This window comes from Alligator mississippiensis, chromosome 5 (assembly GCF_030867095.1).
Source record: "Alligator mississippiensis isolate rAllMis1 chromosome 5, rAllMis1, whole genome shotgun sequence".
Taxonomy (NCBI): domain Eukaryota; kingdom Metazoa; phylum Chordata; order Crocodylia; family Alligatoridae; genus Alligator; species Alligator mississippiensis.
Window position 1 is genome coordinate 11,482,609 of NC_081828.1, and position 21,420 is coordinate 11,504,028.

The window sequence follows — 21,420 nt, forward strand, 5'->3', positions numbered from 1 at the left end:
TGCTGTTCCAGGCAGGATCATCCCTACCTAGGCTTTTCCAGACAATTGTTGGTCCAACCTGCTCTTCAGAGTTTTCAAGGATGGTGAAGTCTACCTGGTTTTTTATGAAGGCTGTGGTGGGTGAATTGTGCTTTAGTAATCTCCTCCGATAGACTAGTTTAATACCTTTTCTAGGTGGATTTGTCAGAAGTTTCCACTGGGCAGGCAGAATAACATAGTGTGGTGGAAAGCCTGGAAGTAGACCACTTCTTTGGGACCCAGCTGCTCAGGTGCCCTTTGGGGCATGGGCCACATTGAATGTGTACAGTGCCTGGCACAGTTGGGTCCTAGTCTGTGATGCACGGGTACTATTTAGAAGAATAAAATTACTAATGTGCTATGATAAATTCAGTGTAACAGTCAACAGGTGCCCAGAGTGTTTCTAAAAAGAAATAAAGAAACAGTTAAGGACCCTGGACACGTGCGGTAGCTTCCGCACTTTTTCCTGCTTCAAAACTCTTGCTCGAAGCCCTAAATTGTCTTGATGACTGAAAGTGATTGGTATACCAAGGTCTGTCTCCCTAAGAAAGGGTTTACTATATCCTGGCCATTTAAAGAACTTGTCTTCATGAGGCAAAGACTGCTAAATGATGTGTCAGCCATGTCCTAAGTGATTTTTGTTTAATGGTCTCTGCTGCTGTTTATATTTTCTAATGAGCTGCGGCTGGCATTTGTTGCCATTAAAACTTCATTTGTTTGGATGGTCTTTTCAACAAACTGAAAACCAATAAATCACGAGTAAAATATTTATTATTTCAACTGCATAAGAAGGGGGAAAACTGGACAAACTTGTATTCCTTCAACAGCGTATTAACAACAGCTTGCCACGTGACTGGCTGTACCACGGGCCTCTCACTCCCACCGTGGCTAATGGTCTCGCAGAACCATTGGAGCAACAACCTGCCAAACTGGAAGGAGGGGCGGATTAGATCAGTGTTCGGCAGATCACAACGGCCCCTCATTCCTCCTTTCCATTAACAGTTTGTTAAAGCTGCTGGCGGACTGTACGGAATTGAGACTTGGCAGTGGCCCATTGGTCTCGCGTTAACCACTGGTTAACACTGACCAGTCACCGTCACCAAAAATGCCATGGTTCTGGGACTATTACCAATTCGGCTATTGGTACGTGAATTGTTTTTAGTGAAGAGTAAGATCGCTAAGAAATGCATCCTGTAGAGAACTGAAACCATTTGTGAATTTGGAGTGAATTCAGCAATTTATTTATTTATTTTTTGGCTGAAAAAACTGAGCAAAAATCCCTTCTGAGTTCCATACAAAGTGCTCTAAAACTATCTGCTCCATCATTTTTTTCCATTGTCCTCATTGCCAGGCGAAGCTACTTGGCTTGCTGCGTCTGACTGCACATTCGGGGGCTATAGCCGTTGCGTCCTTTCTTTGCCCAAAAGCAGTGCATATATTTCTAGTTGGTGGAGTATTGCTCTCTTTACTTCATCATAATCTCGGGTTAGCTCTCAGGCTGGAGCCCAGGAAACTGCCTGGACATCTTCTACAAGTAATGTTCCCAGCTGTTGTGTCCAGGCTAATGCCAGCCCCTGGGCAGCTCCTGTGATCCAGTCCATGGCAGTCCTCCTGGGAGCTCCTTCCTCCTCCTCCTCCTCTAGACTTTCTTCTGAACCAGGCTGCCAGGTCAGCCCAGGACCTGGGATTATATGGCTCCTATGCTCCACCCTCTCTGGCCACGATGCAAAACAGCCTGTCTTCAGGTTTGACTATTGAACTAAAATGCAATTATATACACAGGGCTGCAGAAGATAGCTTTTGTACAAGCAGATACGGGGTAGTTTGGTACATAAGATAACACACGTCTATGCAGAATCAAGTGTTTATATGTACTGCAATTCTGGAGCCTGTTTCTTCAGAAGGACCGAGAACTCTCCCCTCCAATCCTCTGTAGATCAGACCCAGATGTATAAATGGCTATAAAATAGTCCATGAAAACTGATCGTAGTTTCATGCCACATTAACATTAGACAATGCTTTTTAGCATAACTTTCTTACTCCACATGTAGTCCATCTTCCTTCAATCTTTGCTCGGGGCCTTTGGATGCTACTGTAACACAAATCATCAGATGGGATTGTAGGTACAAGAGCTCTCATTAACGTCTGTTCCATCAAAACAGGGCATGTAGTGACCCTCCTCGTGAGTCATCTGTTCAGAGCTTTAAAATCTTTCAAACATCTATGTTCACCAGGGAGCTTTGATATTTGCCAAAGTTATCTTCTTCTTTATGTTGCGGCACCTTCTCCTTTCCTTTGGGACATGATGGATCGTGCTGGGCAAGAACACATGGAATTGGCTTGCAGGCTTCATTGTTCATTTCTTTTAAAGGTTACTAGGCATGAATGTGACACTTGGACAGAGCTATTGCTTTTGTAGCCTCACTGGGAAAAGAAAAGGCATGGAATTGTCAATTTGACATGCCTTTTTATGATTAAGGCCAATTTGTTGGCAGCTAAGAGTAGTCGTTGTTCGTATTATCTTTTGGGATGACTGAACCCTCAGAGAGGCAATCGGGAACTAGAAACATTACCATTTTTCCTTTTACAAATCATTTAATATACTGCAGGGGCAGAATCCCTGCCCCCTTAAAGTAACAAATTCCCACTGAATTCAATGGAGCCAAATCTCACTTCTGAATGGTAAAGCAGTGTATTGTGAGACAGCTGTCAGTGAGCATTGATTAGAAAGGTTATATTCTGATTAAAATTGTGAATAATAATCTGTTCACCTGGTTTCACTAGAAAGGAAAAAAGGGATACTCACCGGAAAGGAAATTGGCACGATTCCAAGCAGACAATAGGAAATACTTTTTCACATGATAATACCAGTGCCTGACTCTTAAATTGCACAGATCTTGAAACCGTTTACAAAGGAGGCCAGTATCATTATTCCCATTTGACAAATAGGAAAAAAAAAGGCACAGATAAGGGGCATGGCCAGCAATTCATTGCTGCAAGACAGCAATGAGACCACAAACTTTTACATGGATAACAAGGGTATATGGAGCTGGTATTGGAAGGATCATATGATCGCTCCTTTTTTATGGACAGGCATGAAAACCTGCTGTTCTTGTGATGCGCTTTTTAAAAAGAAAACAACTGAAAGCATTAACAAAACAACATAGACACATTGGGCCTTTATAGGCATGCTGTGGGAGGCGCTAATTAAGAGCCGTGCTAATTAAAGCACCTGGAGTGTCATGTGTATCAGCGTCCCTGCACTGAAAAATGGCAGCGGGGTGCTTTGAGCTAATGCTTGTTGAATGATGCACATGACACCGGAGTCTACTGGAGTGCGGTAATTACCACGCTCCAGCAGACTTAATTAATCGAGTCGGGTCAGACGCACTGTAATTACAGTGCATTGGAGCAGCCTCCCTGCATGTGTATAAGGAGCCCATGCTTTCCACGCTCCATATATTGCCCAACATTACTAATAAAGATCAAGGCCTACTTAAAAGACACACAACCCCACCTCCTCCCTTACCAATAAGGTTCAAACAAATATGGACCCGTCTTGCCATCACACAAACCATGATAAACTGAAACAGGAAAACCAACAAAAATGTAATAGTCAATACGTCCCATTATTTCATTTATGTTCCCTTCCCACACCCTCCCACCACGGATTTCCTCTCTCCCCTCTTCAGGACATAAACTCTTCATAAATTATCCATATTTAGTAACATCTTCCACCTCGACATCCTTAAAACAATTATACATTTGTCCTGTTGACTGTTTCTAACCAGGATTACACACCTACAAAATTTGAGCATAAATATGCAAAACAGACAAAAAACATATTGAGACAAAATATACCATTTGTCCTCCTGCCAAATCTTGTTGGCCTCCTCCTCCCCCACCTCTTTCACATAATACAGATTTCAAATACTCAGTCCCAACTTCAAACAGTCTTTCAGAGGCGGTATGAAATGTTTAACCAAGATGACCACATCCAGACTAGTGTGGACATTTGGTTCCCTAGGGGCAAGTAGCAGTGGTACTCCTTGTCCCCGGGGAATGCCTGTGTGCACGGCAGGTTACCCCAGGTGGGGTAGGGGCGGCTGGAGCCAGCAACTGTGCTGGCCCCAGCAGCCTTACCTGGGGTCCTGGGTGACTGCAGCTACAGTGCTCCTGCAGCTGGGAGCTTGGCTGGAGCCAGAGCATGGCTCTGGCTGGCCGGGCTCTGGTTTTGAGCGGTGCTTGCTGCCACCACATGCACAGCCCTGCTTTTTTTCCCCATGTGGGTTTTCTTGACCCCAGGATCTCCCAGGGTCAACCCCCCATCCCCGGGTACAAGGTAGCAGCATGGGGAATGCCTGAATGTGCAGTGTGTGGCACCACAGACAGGTCTGTGGCACCACATATGGCACAGCCACGCTCTGGATGCAGCCGCAGAGGCTCCTCAGCTTTTCATAAAGCATCTTTCAGACTCATTGCCAGTCTCTGACCTTTTCTTATTGTTGTGCTTAAGCTTTGTAGAAACTTACCCCACGGTACTGCTTCTATGTCCACAGCTGTGTGGAGGTGCGTCACCCTAGTTTGTGCTATCTTTGCGAAGTGGGTACTCCCAAAATAACTCCGGATATTATCAATCACCTTCTCCCATTTATTAGCATGTTCAGGCATGTGGGACCAGGATATTAGTGGTTGGAGCTCACTATTTGGGGGGCCCAGCCCAGGAGCCAGGAATAGGTATGGGGTGACAGATCAGAACTAGAGCTAGGAGCTACATAGACTAAGAGCTAGGAAACAGGAGCCAACAGGGCAACGCCTGGGGACTGTGAATGTAAACCAGGAGTTAAGGCTTTGGGGGTGGGGGGGGGCAACATTTTTGGCAGGCTTGCCACAAATTATCCCTGCATCGCCCTCCCACAAGTGCCTCTCCGATCTCCCTTCTCTTGCCTGGTCTGCTGCTCTTCTTTCTGCTCCCTGCCCAATCTGCTGCTTTCCCTGTGCTCTCTGCCTGATGTGCTGCGTTGCTTTTTGCTTCTGCCCCATCTGCCGCTGTGCTGCCTGTCCCTTCCCTCACCTGTCGTGTACCACAAAGAGGCTGCCTGTACCACTTGTGGCACCTGTGCTGTACATGGACCTTTTCTGAGCTAAGGGACTCTGACGCTAAGGGACTCCGCAGGCGACAGGGATTGGAGTAGGTAGAAAGAACCAGGAACCAAGGAAACTGGATACCAACCATTTGAGACAAGATGAGGAGGTATCTTGTCCTGTTGTGTAGCCCACTGAACATTGAAAGAGCTACATTTTATATGCCAATTAACTGGGACCAGCTGAGACTCCTTGGGCAGCTAGCCGATAGACCCAGTTAGGCACTCCAGGGCCAGCTGGGGCCTGGTCTTTCTGCCTGCTGCCCTGACTCCTAACAAATCGTCACCATTTCTGGAGGTTTGTTTGTTAGTCTTTGCTTTTAACTCGGATTTTATGAATGTTTCCCTTCTCCATGTGTGGGTGCATCTACACATGCAATTAATGCAAAGCAATATACTCCAGAACTTATTGCTCGGGGCACACCTTTTGAATGTGCTCCACAGCATGTTAAGTCATGCCAGAGTAGCCCCAGATGGCAGGGGGTCCTGGGGGTCAGTTTACCAGCCAAGGGCTGCTCCCCCTAGCTTAATGTGCTAGGGGCATGGGGGTGCTCCAGTGTGGGGCTAGTTGGTAGGCAGCTTCATGCCTTCATGCCCCAGCCAGCCAGGTCAGCATCTACACGTGCGCTGCTGTGGAGTAAAACTGCAGCAGGATAGTACATTAAATATGCTGCAGAGTTAATTACCTAACTCCAGCCTAATAGGGGTGCATGTGTAGATGCGCAACATTTACTGTGGAGTTAATTAGTCTACTGCGCAGTACATGTCTCATGTAGGTGTGCCCCGTTTGTCTTAATTTGGCCAATATAATGATTCAATCAAGAGGAGCATGGACGTCTAGATACTGGGACAGTTTTACTGGATAGGTAAAAGTAGCTTTCTCCTCATCTTTACAATGAACTTCATTACTGACATGAGTGTATTAATGGGGTCCAGTTCTACCCTGAAAGGAAGCACCACGTGACCAACAGGGAAGGCCCCTCTCCTTTGGCCCACGCTTGGAACGACGGCAGGCGATATGGTGGGAGTGGGAGTTCTAGCTGCATTTACATCTGCTAGTAGCTCCAGTTGCTGTATTTTGATAAACTAGATTGATGCTCTTGGCTGACTTCTCAAAAGTTGCTAGGACAGTATGGTATGATGAGCATCACTTGCTCTCTACAGGACATTCTACCTATAATATACTCTCATGAAGTGAGCAACCATCTACATCATTATGAGTAAGGATTACAGCTGGTTCTGAGCAGAAATCATTGGGCAAATTAATTTCCATGAGGGTCTCCAAAGCCCTGTTTAATAAAATATTATAGACCGGGCAGATCAATTCCTGGACTTTTAGAATAACTACTAATAAAAATCAGCAGTACACTGCATATGGAGAAGTCTCTTTCAACTGAGTGAGGTTGTCACCCCCTCGCTAGAGCAAATGGAGGAAACTTTCCTTGTGGGCATGGTGTTTTATCACTAAAGGGTTGTTTGTTGAGGTGGTCTCTCAAATTCAGAGGTGGTCGGTCATCATCTCTGCTCTTCATCACATGCTAGTCTATGCCATCATGGTGTCCACATAGCTTATTGTCCTCTTTCCTCGGGACTGTTTCACTTCTACCTTACCTTATAGTGTCGGTGAGAATCAGGAGTCCTTACAGGACTGATCATTGCCCGCTGTGGAGATTTTCTGCACTTTTCTCTGAAGGATCTAGTATCGGCCGCTCTTGGAGATGAAATACTGAAGGAAGATGGTGAAGGACTTGTCAGAGAGGTAGCAGGAAAACTGGGAATGGGCAGGATACTTAAAACTGAGTAAAGATGTCAAGAAAGAGAAGAGGACTGTTGGTGCTAACCATGCTCCAATCCATTAGAAACTGGTTAAATTGGTTCACTTCCTGGAAAGTTTCTCTTCCTTTGAGTATCCATCTGTTTCCTCTCTGATGGTCCAGCAGGACAGCCCAAAGTGTAGTGGGTTTTATCTACAGTACTAGCAGTGACTTGCTCTCAGATCTATGTTAACCCTCTAGACTACTCTTTCTGCAGCTGTAATGTGTGGCTTGCTCCGATCTAGTAAGTTCAAATGCACTTCTAGAATTACTTCCAGTGAGTTAATTTGTTTCAGAATGAAAATAAAAAAGTAACCAGGACTAAGAGTCCAGTTAGCAGTAAGAGAATACTTCATTACAAAATATAAATGCAGATGGTGGGATGGAAGAAACGTGACCCACTAACTGTGCATGTGCAGATATCTGATGTTGCAAATTCTGCCCTGAGCCCCATTCCAACTAAATTCAGATCTCCCTGTCCCAGTATGTCGTCTTCCTCCCTCACTCCCATCCCCCAGATTTCAGTGAGGAAGCCCTTTCTCCTGAGTTGTCTTTTAACCAAGTCAGCAAGTGTACTGAGAGTTGGCAATGCAACTCGGAGCAGTAAGAGATCACGTGCTAGATACTTCATCCTCCGCAGGTTTTTGGGACATACCGTCACAGAGCACAGGAGCTAAACCAGCTGCTTTTTTTTTTTTCTTAAGGATAATAAAACATTTATCCAGCTGACCTGCTACATATGTTCTGGCAAAGTTTCTGAAGCCAGTACTTTTATGGTTTTCTTCAGCCATTGGAGCATCTAACACTGCCCTTTTTGCAGTTAAGGAGGGAGAACTTTTATTAACCCATTTGGGGCTAATGCACTGTGAGTAGAAAGTCTGCTCCTGCTCCCAGTGAAGATAAGGAGCTGAGCTTCAGCTAGTGGCCATTAATTAGTGCCAGCTGAGCCTTGGGCCTTATGAAATAATTCTATTAACTTCAGTAGGATTGGGCTCTCTCGGGACAAATGACCAAGACATTCCTCAGAGCAAGATGAGAAAATGTCACCTTTTGGCTGGAACCCCAGGTTTAAAAAAGTTTTGTCAGCCACATTTCTTTCTGGGAGTAATTGGCACCTTCTTCTGGGTACTTGTTCCTCAATAACTGTATGTGCATGGATCTTAAACCCCTGGCCTAGACTTCTGTTATTTTTTTGACCCATAACTAGATTTTACTACATACTGGGTGCATCTGCATGAGACGCTTACTGCAGTTGCCTAATTAGCTCCGCAGTGCAGTTTTGTTGTCTACACAAGTGGAGCTATTAGGCTGGAGTAAACTAATTAACTCTGCCATAGGATAGCACTACCCATCACGAGTACTGTTTTATGGTGGAGTTATTTACTCCATCACAATTACATGTAGACGGTGACCAGGACTGGCTGGGGCATGAGGGTGGTATGGTGTGGGACTGCCCGCTGGCTAGCCCTACACTGGAGCACCTTCAAGCCCTAGTCAGCCCTTCCGCAGCATGTTGAGCTGGGCAGGAGCAACCCTGGGCTGGCAGCTTGATCCCCCGGATCCCCTGCCAGCCGGGGCTGTGCAGCCCTGGCTTATAGGGGCGATCTGGTGGCCACCTATAAGTTTATCGGGTGACCACCAGTATCTGGGGTAACGTTTGTTCACCAGAGCGCCCCAAGGGATGACGACTAGGTCGAATGGTCATAAACTACTACAAGATCGTTTCAGGCTGGATATAAGGAAGAATTTCTTTACTGTCTGAGCCCTCAAGGTCTGGAACAGCCTGCCGCCGGAGGTGGTTCAAGCGCCTACATTAAACACCTTCAAGAGCAAACTGGATGCTTATCTTGCTGGGATCCTATGACCCCAGCTGACTTCCTACCCTTTGGGCAGGGGGCTGGACTCGATGATCTTCCGAGGTCCCTTCCAGCCCTAATGTCTATGAAATCTATGAACGTGCTGCGTTCCCAGGCCCATATGTAAATACTGAGCCTGTGAGCAATAAACTCCGGCATGCACTGTGCCAGAGTTTATTTCATTGCATTTACGATTCACGTGTAGACGCGCCCACTGAGGACTATTCTGATGCAAATCTTGACGCTCAAATTTCCTCCATTACCTTGAAAGACCTTCCATTACGGAGTTACTCTTTTTGGAAAGCATGGAGTCATAAGTCAGGCCTGGCAGGGGCTGCAAGAGGTCATCTGTTCCAACCTCAGCTCAAGCCAGGACCATCCCAGGAAGTGTGTAGCACATGGGTCAGCATTACTAATGCAATATTTGCCAAACTTAAACAAAATCCTCTAGTGAGGAAAGCAGCCAGGGAAAAATTCTGTTACTCACTGTGGGACCTTTAGGCAAGTTATCTGAGGGCTGCTCAGAGCCTGATGAATTCAGTTGACAGACTCCCCTTTACTTGCACGGGTTTTAATGGGCCTAATTCTGTCACCATGATGCACGGTGGCATCCAGTGGGCCTATATGACGAGCTAGTTGCTTCTCAAAAGGGGAGAGGTCAGGTTGGCAGGTAAGACCTTCACCTTTGAGGAAGGCAGGGCAAGTCACACGTAAGACTTAACTGATGTTTGGAATGATCCAACATTAAAAATGTGAGGTTTTAAAATAAGTTAGTGTGGGTGAATGAGACGGATGCTCGGCACCTTTGAAATTCAGGTCAAAGTATTTTGAGGTTGGTGGAGAAAAGGTGCTGTGGAAATTATCCTTCTATACATTCGAGATGTCAGCAGTATAGTCCAAGATTCAAATGGTCATGCTGTCTGTCCTCCCTGTATATTAGCTTTGCTTTGGCTTTAGTTTTTATTACGTATTTATCCGCAACAGCTGTCAGAAGGTTTAAATGCCGGTATTACTCTTTTAATAAATATGTCCTTTCAAAACCCTTGTGACGGTTGTGCCCATTGGGTGTTTATGTAACACACTGAATGGCCAAAAAAATAAATAAAATTCAGTGTGTATAAAGAACATTTGCTTCCTGTAGACTTGAGCTTTGTATGACAGCTCAGCTATGACTCATCATTAGTATATGGGTTTATTTCTTTAAATATGCTTTATCGTCTGGCAGTATGTGTCCCCGCCTAAAAATGCATCCAACTGCAAAGGCTTCTTTAATTAGATGTGAAACCAATTTTTTTGCCCTCCTGCATAGCTTTCCCATGGCAATGGAAATGCCGCAAGATTCGGCATGAGGCCAGCTCTGCTCAGAGTTGTGTGCGAGCAGCAGGAACGAGGAGTCACCAGCCTTCCTGTGACAGCTGTTTTGGGAAATGGGGAAGACCCTGTGATGTCTGCACAAGGCCGTATGACAACAGGGATTGGGAAACATTCATTTCTTTCTAGTATTCTAATTTTATCTGGTCGGGTCCCTTATGTAACGTCCAGGGTTACTGCTGGACGTTTGTCCAGGGAATGTCTTGATTTGCCCTCTAGGTGGGGATACCGGCCCCTTTATGCTTCTTGGGTGGGGTAAAGGGGGTTTAAAGGGACAAAAGTGGCCCTCGGAGCATGGCTAGTTCAGGGGGGCTTCCCCAGCCACTTTGGACCTTTATACCAGGCCTGCTTTCAGTGAAGGGAAGGGTGTGCAGTAAAAAGGGGTCTGGATTATGGGTATTTTCTGCTCTTCAGAGCAGAGTTTGAATAACATCCAGGCTTCTGTGGATTCCTGGGTTGCTTCAGAGTGTGGGAAGAGCAAAGGTGACTCCGGGCCATCTTCTGTTTCCCTTACTTCACCCCGTCTGCTCTTTCTGCAACAGTAAGAATAAAATAATTAAGAACCACAGGCATTATGTCTTGTATATCTTGTCCATCCATCTACATGGGGAATATGCACACTGCAGCAGTCTGGAAAAGGCAAGTCTTGTGACTGGCAAAATGTTAGAAGAGGATGAAATGGGAGTTTGAGGAAAATTAAATTCAATTTTTAAACAAGAAAATGAACTGAATGGCCCAGTCTCCCTACCCTTGGGGATTATGGGCATGCTGGAGCTTTTATTGTGTGAACCAGAGCAAAAGTTGTCCTTGGGTAATTAAAAAGGCACTTGATATTCATCAAATTCTGGCTGTATTTTCGTGGGTAATGCTAACTGCACCCACAGGATGCCTGTCTATTTGTATCTTCCATATTAACGGGGGCCTTAAGGCCCACCCAGCTAACTAATAGCCCCTTTGTGGGGCCAAAGGGTTAAAGATGCAACTAATTTCTTTGGACAACAAAAGCAAAAACAGGATAGGAGTGATGTGGGGGTCAAAGGATCAAAATGTGAAAATAAGTTCTCCGGAGGGGGACACCGAGCAGAGCCCCCCAGGCTGCATCCACCGGTCCTCAAAGGCATCCAAGGAGCCGCTGGACCCCACAATGCCTGAGTGCTCTGGCTCTACCAATGGGCTGCTAAAGTGTGACTTCAAACACGACACTTCTGCCCTCCCACCCCAGCGCTCCCCCTTCAAACACACACATCCCGTGCAGGGATAGGTGCAGGGCTGTAGCCCATACAGCTCATTACAGCCATGACCAACACACACAGCACACAGAGTGCTGCTAGCAGAGGTGGTGCAATCGCCTACCCTGGAAATCTTCAAGAAGAGACCGGACGGCCACCTTGCTGGGGTCACCTGACCCCCAGTTATCTTCCCTGCACAGGACACCCCCTGCTTGGCAGTACAGCCAGTTGGTCCATTACTGGCCGTATTAATGTGAGGGTTGAGTGGCATGGTCCCCTTAGAGAGCAAGCTTTTTGGGTTTGCTTCTGTTGGCTCAGCAACCAGCATAATGATGGTTCAGGATATCTTGTAGGGCAGCGTTTCACAACCTGTGGGTCGCGACCTAAAAGTGGATCACCAGTATATATGAAAGGCTCGTGAACAAACTTAAAAAATGGATCAACAGACTTTTAAAATGGATTCTCCTTTAAAGGATAAAAACGTGGGAAACTGTAGCTTTTCCCCTGCAGGTGGTGGAGTTCCAGCCTGCGAGGGGCTGCTTGGTATCCCCACCCCCCACCCCACACACCGCGGGGCTCAGGGCAGCAGCTTGGGAGTGAGGGGCACTGGGTGGGGGCTGGCCAATATTTACAAATGGGTCCTGGCAGAAAAAAGGTTGAGAACCACTGTCCTGGGGGACCCTGTGATACTAAGAGCAAGCAAGCACAATAGGGTTTTTATACCAGCCTTGGATGAATTGTCTGCATGCAGCCTCCCATGTTGGTGTGAACAATAATGATCTTGCTTTATAAGGTGCCTGTTTATCATGAACGTTCTTGCTTCAATTATAAAACGTACATTAAATACTTATAAAAACTTTCCACAGGATGAAACCAAGGTCTAAAAATATCAGCTGGTTATATTTTTTTAACCAATTCCCTATTTAAAGCTGGAAAAGATATTTTCAGAGCATAACAGTCCAAAAACTTTTAGAACATTCAGCTGAGGTTTTCCCCGGAGCCTGTTTTTATTTCCCATAAGAAGGGCTGCAGTTGGTTAGAGGTGATTTTAGCTGGTTCAGGGATTCTGTTAGGAAACATGCACTTCTAAAAGCTTAAACTTGGCTGACATACACTAAAAACTCAGGGCCGAATCCCCAAACCCAGTGCAGTCAGCGGGACACTTTCCGTTGAATTCAGCAGACTCTGAATCAGACCTAATTGCATAGGTACAGGATAGGAGTGCCTATTTTGCACACAAAGGAGTGCACTACTTTTCCCTCTATCCCTGGAACAATATCACCCCAACCAGGCTGTCATCACATTCTTGTTATTGCCTTTCCTTTCTAGGGTGTCAGACGTAAAGCCTGTATCATAGCAAACACAATGACCTAGACAGTCTTGAACTGGGAATTATTTATTGAATGATGGCAGAATTCTGCACATTATTTTTCCTGGTGAGAGAGGAAGATCTTTATTGAGGCTAATGTCCATCCTTGGCTGGGTAGTAAGTGGGTTAATAACATCATCTTCCTGATTAGCTGTAAAGATTTCAGATGCACTTGCTGAAATAAGAGATTTTATGGTGACTGATTTCTCTGGACGGTTTGTACTGTTTCCAATACACATAAGCTCTGTATTCAGCAGTGAGATACAACACGGCAGATGCGTGGATTCTTCTCTTCCATTAATTCTCTTTTATACTCAGCATGTTGACACTATTCAGAGTTTGCAGGCAGTTTACTATTTGCTGCTCTCCATGAAGGATAGGACACTGACCTCATTTTCATGGAGTTTAAGGCCAAACGAAGCCCTCATGGATCACCTGGTTCGACCTCTTACAGAACATCTCACCATTTCATCCCGTACGTTGCCAATGGAGGTTCTGAATTTTGCCTATTGTGTCTGAACATAGCTCCAGTAATATCACTGAGGTAGGCTCATGAAATGTATCCTTTGTCTAATTAAGTTAGCACACTTGCTTTTTTGTTGTGCTGACATCCTTTCAGCAGATCAAAGAAAGATTTTTGTGGCTCTCATTATGGCATAATCCAATGACGTTTTTCCTTGCAGTATATCTCTTTCTAAATGTCAAAAACAACTTCCTTAGAGATGGATGCAACAAAAGCCTACGTGTGCTGCATGAATAGTCCAAAATCAGAGGCTGGACATTTGTATTAAATCTTGCCCTGAGAATCTAATTACAGAATATGGGTGTGTGTGTGTGTGTGTACTCATTCCCTGGTGGGTCTTTGTATCTAGAGTATTTTGTGCATGCACCAACAATAAACTAGCCATTGTAGGATTTTGCCTAAATGAAGCTTGGCTGGCACATGACCAAGCGTGGTATGGGCCACAGCTAATTATCATTAAATGGAGTGGATTACAGCCACTTACATCTTCAATGTGGATGTATGGCCCTTTCTTCAGGTATTTTATGCACCTTGACACTTGGGCCATTTGGATCAAGGTGTAACATTTGATGCAGGTAGGGACCTGAATTATATGTGGGCCTTTCACTAACCTCTTGTTTGAGACCCAGGGCTATCACAGCACCTCACCCATGTCTCTGTGGCTTGGGGTTTTCCCTCTGCAAATAATCTTCTCTCCATAGGAGACCTTGAACTGTAGCTGTTTAACCTACTGCTTACATTGCCTTCCTCGGGGTTAGGGTTCAGTGCCTCCTTCATGGCACCTAATCTTTGAGTGTTTCCGTTGATTCTTATGAGACTGATTTCCAATTATCTTCAATAAATGCATATTATTGCAATTTTACAGAGACAGGGAAAACACCAGGTATAAAAACCCCTAAAAAACCAAGTGACTGCTACTGAACACATTGTTGGATTGGCCATAAACTTGGTTACACGATATAAACTAACTTAACTGGGTGTACAGCATGGGAATACCTTGTCTTTCCCATTAATTTTTGTCATTGATTACAACAGAGTCCAACCTCCATTGCAGAGCTGCACTAAGTTGCATTTGGTACTGTTTTTGGAGCTGATCTGTGCCCTGGGGTCAGATGAAAAGAGCCGGTGCTAGATATTGATAAGTGTCTGGGGACCCTACATGAGAGCATGCTGCAAAGGTTAAATCTCATTGTTTCCATGTGCGTTTAACATGGTGAAAGTGCATTGTACCCTCATTTTCTCCCAACTATTGCATTCACTTAGGCTGCAGGCTGGAGATAAATGATCAGAGCTCTATGGCAGCAGGAAATGAGAAGCAAACAGCTGTAGTTGACCCAGTGTATGCTTTCCCCTCCGTAAAGTGCTTATAATGACTTGAATTAGGGGAAAAGCGGCTGGATAATGTAACTTAGCCTGACATAGCCAAAATACAACTTGGTTTCAGGGTTCTCTTAAAATACTGGATGCAGTCTGCACTGGAAGCAGCCTCTTGTGTCTGAATGTGATCTGCCACTTTCTAAGGCGTGTATGTTCAACGAAACAAGGACTTGACTTGGACTGTGACTGCTTCTTTCCCAGACCTGATGAAGAGCACGTGAGGCCCCAGAACTGAGGCAGAGGGAGCTCTTTCAGTACTCGGGGAAGAGGGGGGGTTAAACCAGGATATTAGGTTGACTACTGGAGAGCGGGGTTGGAGTCTTACCTGCCATGGCCAGGCTCTCCGCTTGCAGATGGTGGCTGCTATTGCTGCTGGTAAAATAGCCTGGCCTTGGTGTGCCACAGCTGTGGGATGGGCTCACAACACGCTGGCTGAAGCAGCTCTGTGGCATGGGCTCCCCAAGGGCCACCAGCCTGGTGCCCCTCCTAAATAGGCACCCCGGGCTGATATCCTGCTCTCCCGCCCCTATATGTGCTACTGCCAAAATGAGTGGCCTTTCTGTCCCAACTCAGCAAGTTGGCTTAATAAAAGATACGACTTGACCCCTAAAAAGGGTGCGTCTCAGAAGAGGAGCCAACTTGTCTCTGTTTTGGCCTTTTGGGAGACCAAGTGGAAAACAACAAGGGAACGGAGACGTGTTTGGTTGTGTTTCTCACAAGAGACTCTTTTAGGCAGGAAGCGTTGTGGAAACAGAATCTGCCGCAGCCACAAAAGGGGAGTTGGATTTTTTTTTTAGCTTTTATTGGACTTTATGGAAGCAATGTGGTGAAGCATGTGTATGATTTCAGTACTTTGTTTCCTGGAGGAAGAACCATGATATGGCCAACAGCTTCCCCGACTCCTTTTATGAATTTAAACATGAATAAAAAAAAGTCACAGATTCAGGGTTTGAATTTGAGATGCCCAAGTGGGATTAGCTGACAGTCATTATCAGCTAAACCTGAGGCTTACTGAAAAACAACCTCCTCACTGCTCCTCTGAGCTGTGTGATTTGTTGTTTTAAAAGAGCCTTGCACAAGAACAATGTTTCTTCATGAACGGGGGATTGTTCTGCTTAATTGATATGGGAAGGCCCTCAAATTATAGCCTTTCTGGCTTAGATTGTTACATTCTAAGGATTTATCGTTCTGTAGTTAGACCCTTCCTTTCAAAAGAGTCTGTAGCTGGTACACAGAGCAGTTCATGTAGCACAGAAGGAATCTGTAAAATCACGTTGTAGCAGCTATCTGCTTGCCTGAAGGCGTAGACACAGGTAACAATTGTGTTGAGATGGAAGAAGAGTGATGTGAGCTGTTAAGAGGCAACTGTTATGTTGGCAATGATAGGTTATAAAGAAACTTTGTCCTTGGAGCAGGATCTGCTGTGTCCTGGCACAGCTGCTCTGCTTTGTTGGGTGACACAGATATTTCCCATTGCCCTGCAGGTTCAGGCCCCTGCTGGTCCCGGGGCTTCAGGCACCCAGTCCTATAGGAGAGCTGTAAACAGGAGAATCATGGGTTTCCCCATGTTCATCGGTGCGCCCTGGAAACTCCTCCAGCAGGTGATTCCCCAGGTGCACGTATCACGCTGCCGCACCCCAACGCAGGGTGTGCTTCTGCACAGGAGGGAGCCCCGTGGCAGGACACGGCAGCGCTGTACACAAGACCAGAGAATCTCGCCGCGGGAGGCGTGCCTCTACAAATGGGTGAACCTGGGCAGGTGTAGCACATCGGGGTACCAGGGGTGGCTTTGACCACACAGGCAGGGGCTGCTGGTGGGCCCCGCTCCTGGGGTCTTCATGGAAGCTGGCTGTAGTGACGCGGGCAGGGGCGGCTGGGAAATGCAGCCTGGCTGCCAGCCAGAATTGCCATTTTGCCCATCCCTGCCCTACAGCACTAATGAGCCCTCCAAATACGTCCCCTTGCAGTCCCAACCCAAATCATCAGTTCTAAACTGCAACCAAACAATAAGCCCTGGGCTATAACAGAAACTCTCCCTTCTTGGTCCCGGACCACCAACGAAATGGGGATGCAGCCCTCTGCCTCTTGAAAAGGGAAAACCTTCCCTCACCTCTTGTGCCAGGATAACCTCCCAACTCTGGGGTTGTATCCCCGGGAGCTCCCAGAGCCACGCTGGGGATCCAAGCCAGCACAGGAGTCCCTCCAGCTTTCCTTAGTAGCTCTCCTGACCAGGAGCTCCTACCCTTGCAGCTTGCAAGGCTAGACTGCCTTGCTAGCTCAGGCCCTGGGCTCTTCCCTCTTCCCGTCAGGAGACTACCCTGGGCTGCCTGCAGGAGCCGGCTAATTGGTCTCATTGCCAGTTACTCCGCTAACCTGTAGCAGCTGCACCCTGCCTGGCCTGCAGCGCTCCCTCTCTGGGCTGCTTCTCTCTCAAAGTAACAGTAGACACGTCTACGTGTTCATTAATGAACCTTAGATACTGCACATTTAGTTTAGTGCTTGCTTAATAAAGTACTAACTAAATACGCAGTAACTTGAGTTACTGCACAGCAATGCCGGCCACAGTCTTTTAGTGACACTTGCTGCACATCAGCCTAATAACACTGCGGTAGGCTATTAGCACAGGTTTTAACCGCCAGCTACTGCACAGTGTTATTAAGCTAATGCACAGTAAGTGTCTCATGTAGACGCACCCAGAGCCCCAGGCTCTCTATCACAGCAGGCACTCCCGGAGATTTAGGGGCCCTGTGTAGGGTGGCTGGAGTTGTTCATTCTCTCCCACCATAAAGCAGAGACATCCATTGCAAAAAAAGCAACACACATTTTTACCACCTATTGTCACAGCCTCAATTTTGGGCACTTGTCGTGTGATGAGGAGCATGGACATTTGTTTGCTTGGGATTTTGTGCTTCTATAAAAATGTTTTACGGTGCCACAAAGGCAACATCTGTTTGCAGCCATACTATAGCAATAGAAGGATAAGAAAACTGTTGCAGCTTTCACCCTGTTTCATTCAGGGTCAGTTGGGACAATTTAACTCTCTTGTGTCAATACATGATGGCTTAGAGGTAATGATTAGATCATGGCAACTGATGCATGCTTCCAAACCACAGCTGCTCCTCCTCTAAAATCACTTAAAAGGTAGGCTGGTCTGTATACTCAATGCCTGATCCTTTTTGTCAGCTTGATAATAAATTAATGGAAACAATAGCTCATGGGTGATGCTTCAGAAAAGTGCGTGAGAACTGGCTGTGTTTGATTATGAAAAGGGAATGAGTGACATGGAAAAGAAGAAGAAGAATCCCCTGTGTACTTACAGAATAGGGACAGATTGGGCATTACCCTTTATAGCAAGGAAGTAGGATGGATTAAAAAAATTAGGCCTGCATTATTTGTATAAAATAGGGGTTCTGACTTTTTTTTTTTTTTGCCCAGCCCAGCCCTGCACCTTGGAAAAAAAAATGATTTTTTTTCTTTAGAAAACAGAAAACATCTCCATAAGCTTCAAAATGTCTGTTCTGAAGTTTGATTTTAGTATCTCCTGGAAGTTGTTGTTCAACAACTTTCTGCTCCCATCCTCTTTTAGGGGTCAGGTTCCATGAAGCACCGCAGCAATACAACTTTCGGGATGTACCATGTCTTCATCAAGAGAGGAGACTAAGGTACATTATGGGAGATGTCATCCAAGCAAAAGTCATGTCATCAGAGAAGACATAGCAGCTTTAGAGAAGAAGCACATAAACTGCAGCTCCTATCAAGGACAACGGTAACATTTCATAATTGAAACGAATGCTTTCATTTCCATTTTCCTTCAAAAGCTTGAAATCTTCTATGGAAAATAATGGTTTCTGGTTAGTTTCACTTAGAATCGAGACATTGAGAGACCCACGTCACACGGGACAAAAACATGTCTGGAGGTGTGTGTAGATGAAACGGAGGCCCTAACTTGAAGCACTGGGTTTTTAAAACCTGCTTCAATTTAAGGCCCTTTAAGCCCTTGTGTCTTGCACACACCTGAATTTACCTGCCTCTCCGGTGGCAGGGAGGGAAGGGTGAGCTGCTGGCAGGTGGAGCAGTCCCTGGGCTGCGGGGGGCTGGTGCTTCCCTCTGCAGCAGTGGTGGCCCCCCTCCCAGGCGGCACCCAGCTTGGGCAGTCCTGGGGGGCACTGCAGCTGTGGAGGGAAGCACTGGGCCCCTGTGCAGCTCAGGCAGATAGGCAGGCTCCAGGGGAAAAAAACCCAACATCTTAGGCAGAGCCTGCCTTCCCGGGCTGCTGCCGGGTTGCCTGCAGAGGCTTCCTGCAGAGCCATGGAGCTGTGCTTCGCTCCACGGCTGTAGGGCAGCAAACTAAAACTCCTTGAAGGAGTTTTAGTTTGCTGTGCCCCAAGTCATTTAAGGCACGTTACGCCACCGAATTTGTTCCAGCGGCTGGAATTACTGCACAATACGCTGCCGACTCATGCAAACACCAACACCATTAAAGTAGTGCAAAAGCATTTAATCCACTTTAAAGTGTCGTGCACACATGCCCCTCTTTTCGTCTACACACGGCCTGGGACAAAGGGTGAAAGGATGAACTGAAAATTGAGCAGGCAACAGATGTCTCACTTCACCAGTTATACATCTAACAGCAAATGAAAATTATTCATATATCCCCATAACAGAGAAGTTTGGAAAAAATAGTTGGAGGAGGAGAAAGTGGTCGCTTTTAAGATTTGAATAGGGGAGTCTCCCAAACATGAGGAGTAAGGAGAAAAAATGGACATCCTTGTCAGAGAAGTAGGTGTTGATCCCTCTGATGGAGATTGCTTTCCTCACCATCTGAGTTTGACCAGTTCAGCCCGACTGTATGCACTCGTTATACAGGGCTCTTTCACCCGTGACAACCTGTCACAAGTTGCTTTGCTGCGCTACACATAAACATTTTTAATTTTTTTGTAGAGATTTGAGAACAATAAGCCAGAGTCAAAATCTGTAAAGCAGCCAACTCAACTCAAGTACACGTGTCATATGCCAGCCCTGGAGTAAATTTAATGCTGTGTTCCTCTGGATGGCATGTCCCTTCGCTTTGGGTCAACTTGTGCATTTGGGAGAGGGGTAGTTTCTCTGCTGGTCTGACATACAGAAGTTTTTTTTTGGAAAGACTCTGGACAGACTCTGCTATACGTAGTTAATCAGATTTTTATTTCAGAGGGAGTAAAAGCAAACTGAGGTGTAACTTCCTAAGAACTGTTCTGTAGGTTTGTTTTTTTGGGTTTTTTTGTTTTTGTATTTTTTTAAAGGAAACTTTGCCATCCTAGGAAATAATCCTTTTGTTTTTAAAGAGCTCCACTATCCTCTGGCTGAACCAATGGGAAGAGGTCCCACTTGTATGTTTTGAATATGTCCAAACGTGTCCCTAAATAAACACCTATTTATTTTTATTTCTTTGTTGACTTGCGCCATTGTCAGCAAACAAGGTACAAGTATCTAGTTCAAACAAGGCAACTGTAAAATCTAGGCTGAACATCCTGTGATAAATATAGCACTAGTCTCATGACAATACACCATTCAGAAACAATAGGGGCAGAACTGGGAAATAATTGTTTAACTGCGTGGTAGGTCGTAGTAATTCACAGATTTAACAGCTGAGGGAAAACGAAGATCAGTGAAACAAGGTTATCTGCTTTTTGAGTGTTTCCTGCTTCTGGGATAGCGTTCAACCCATTACAAGAAAGCTGTCTTACCATGGACATCCTGTATGGGTCATAGAGCTTGTCAGAATATTTAAGGGAGAGAAAATATTTCACTAAAAGGTAAGCTAGAGACGATCCAGTTTTGGGTGCCGTACTTCAAGAAGGATGTTGATAGACACTAGAGGGTCCAGAGGAGGCCGCTCATATGGTTAGGGGTTTACAGGACAAGCCCTATGAGAAACGGGGACCTGGACCTCTTCAGCCTCCGAGAAAGAGAAAGCTGGGAGGTGATCTTGTGGCCGCCTACAAATTCATTAGGGGGACGCAACAAGGGATCAGAGATGCTCTGCTCACCAGGATGCCTCTTGGGGTAACAAGGAACAGTGGTCACAAACTGACAGAGAGTTGATTTAGGTTAGATATCAGGAAAAGCTTCTTTACGGTAAGGGTGGCCAAAATTTGGAATGGGCGTCCAAGTGAGGTGGTGCTCTCCCCTACATTGGGGGTCTTCAAGAGAAGGCTGGACAGGCATCTAGCTGGGGTCATCGCACCCCAGCACTCTTTCCTGCCCAGGCAGGGGGTTGGACTCGATGATCTGTTGAGGTCCCTTCCGACCCTCGATGAAGCTCTCTAGCTTGGTGGTTAGGGCACTGGCCTGGGATATAGAGACCCTCCTGTGCCTGATTTAGAGCAGAGCTGTTCATCCTAGGTAACACTGGCTGGAGTAAAGCAAGGACTTGAACCTGTGTCTCCTCTGTTTTGGGCTACTGCCCTATCTGCCAGGATACAGACACCTAACTCTGTCTTTCTGCACTGAAAATCTCAAATGCTGTTCTCATAAAAATGTTTGAGAAGTTTTGGTTTTGTTCCAATACAGAATAAAAACCAATCTGAGAACCTTGCAAGGTGCTGCAAAGGAGAATTGATATTCTACAGATGGCTTTTTTTACATCAACCTTGCAGTAGCTCTGCTGCATAAAGGTATTTTTTACTGAGTGCAGAAGTTGTAAGTGATATTTCATTAGAAAGGCTTAAGAGACGTCT

General features: G+C 45.8%; 1 long non-coding RNA gene across 1 annotated transcript in view; it reads left to right on the forward strand.

Moving 5' to 3' along the window:
- The window catches only part of LOC132250737 (uncharacterized), a 44,525-nt gene that overhangs the window by 12,802 nt on the left and 10,303 nt on the right, over positions 1-21,420 (forward strand). The gene's annotated exons all lie outside the window — the stretch shown is intronic.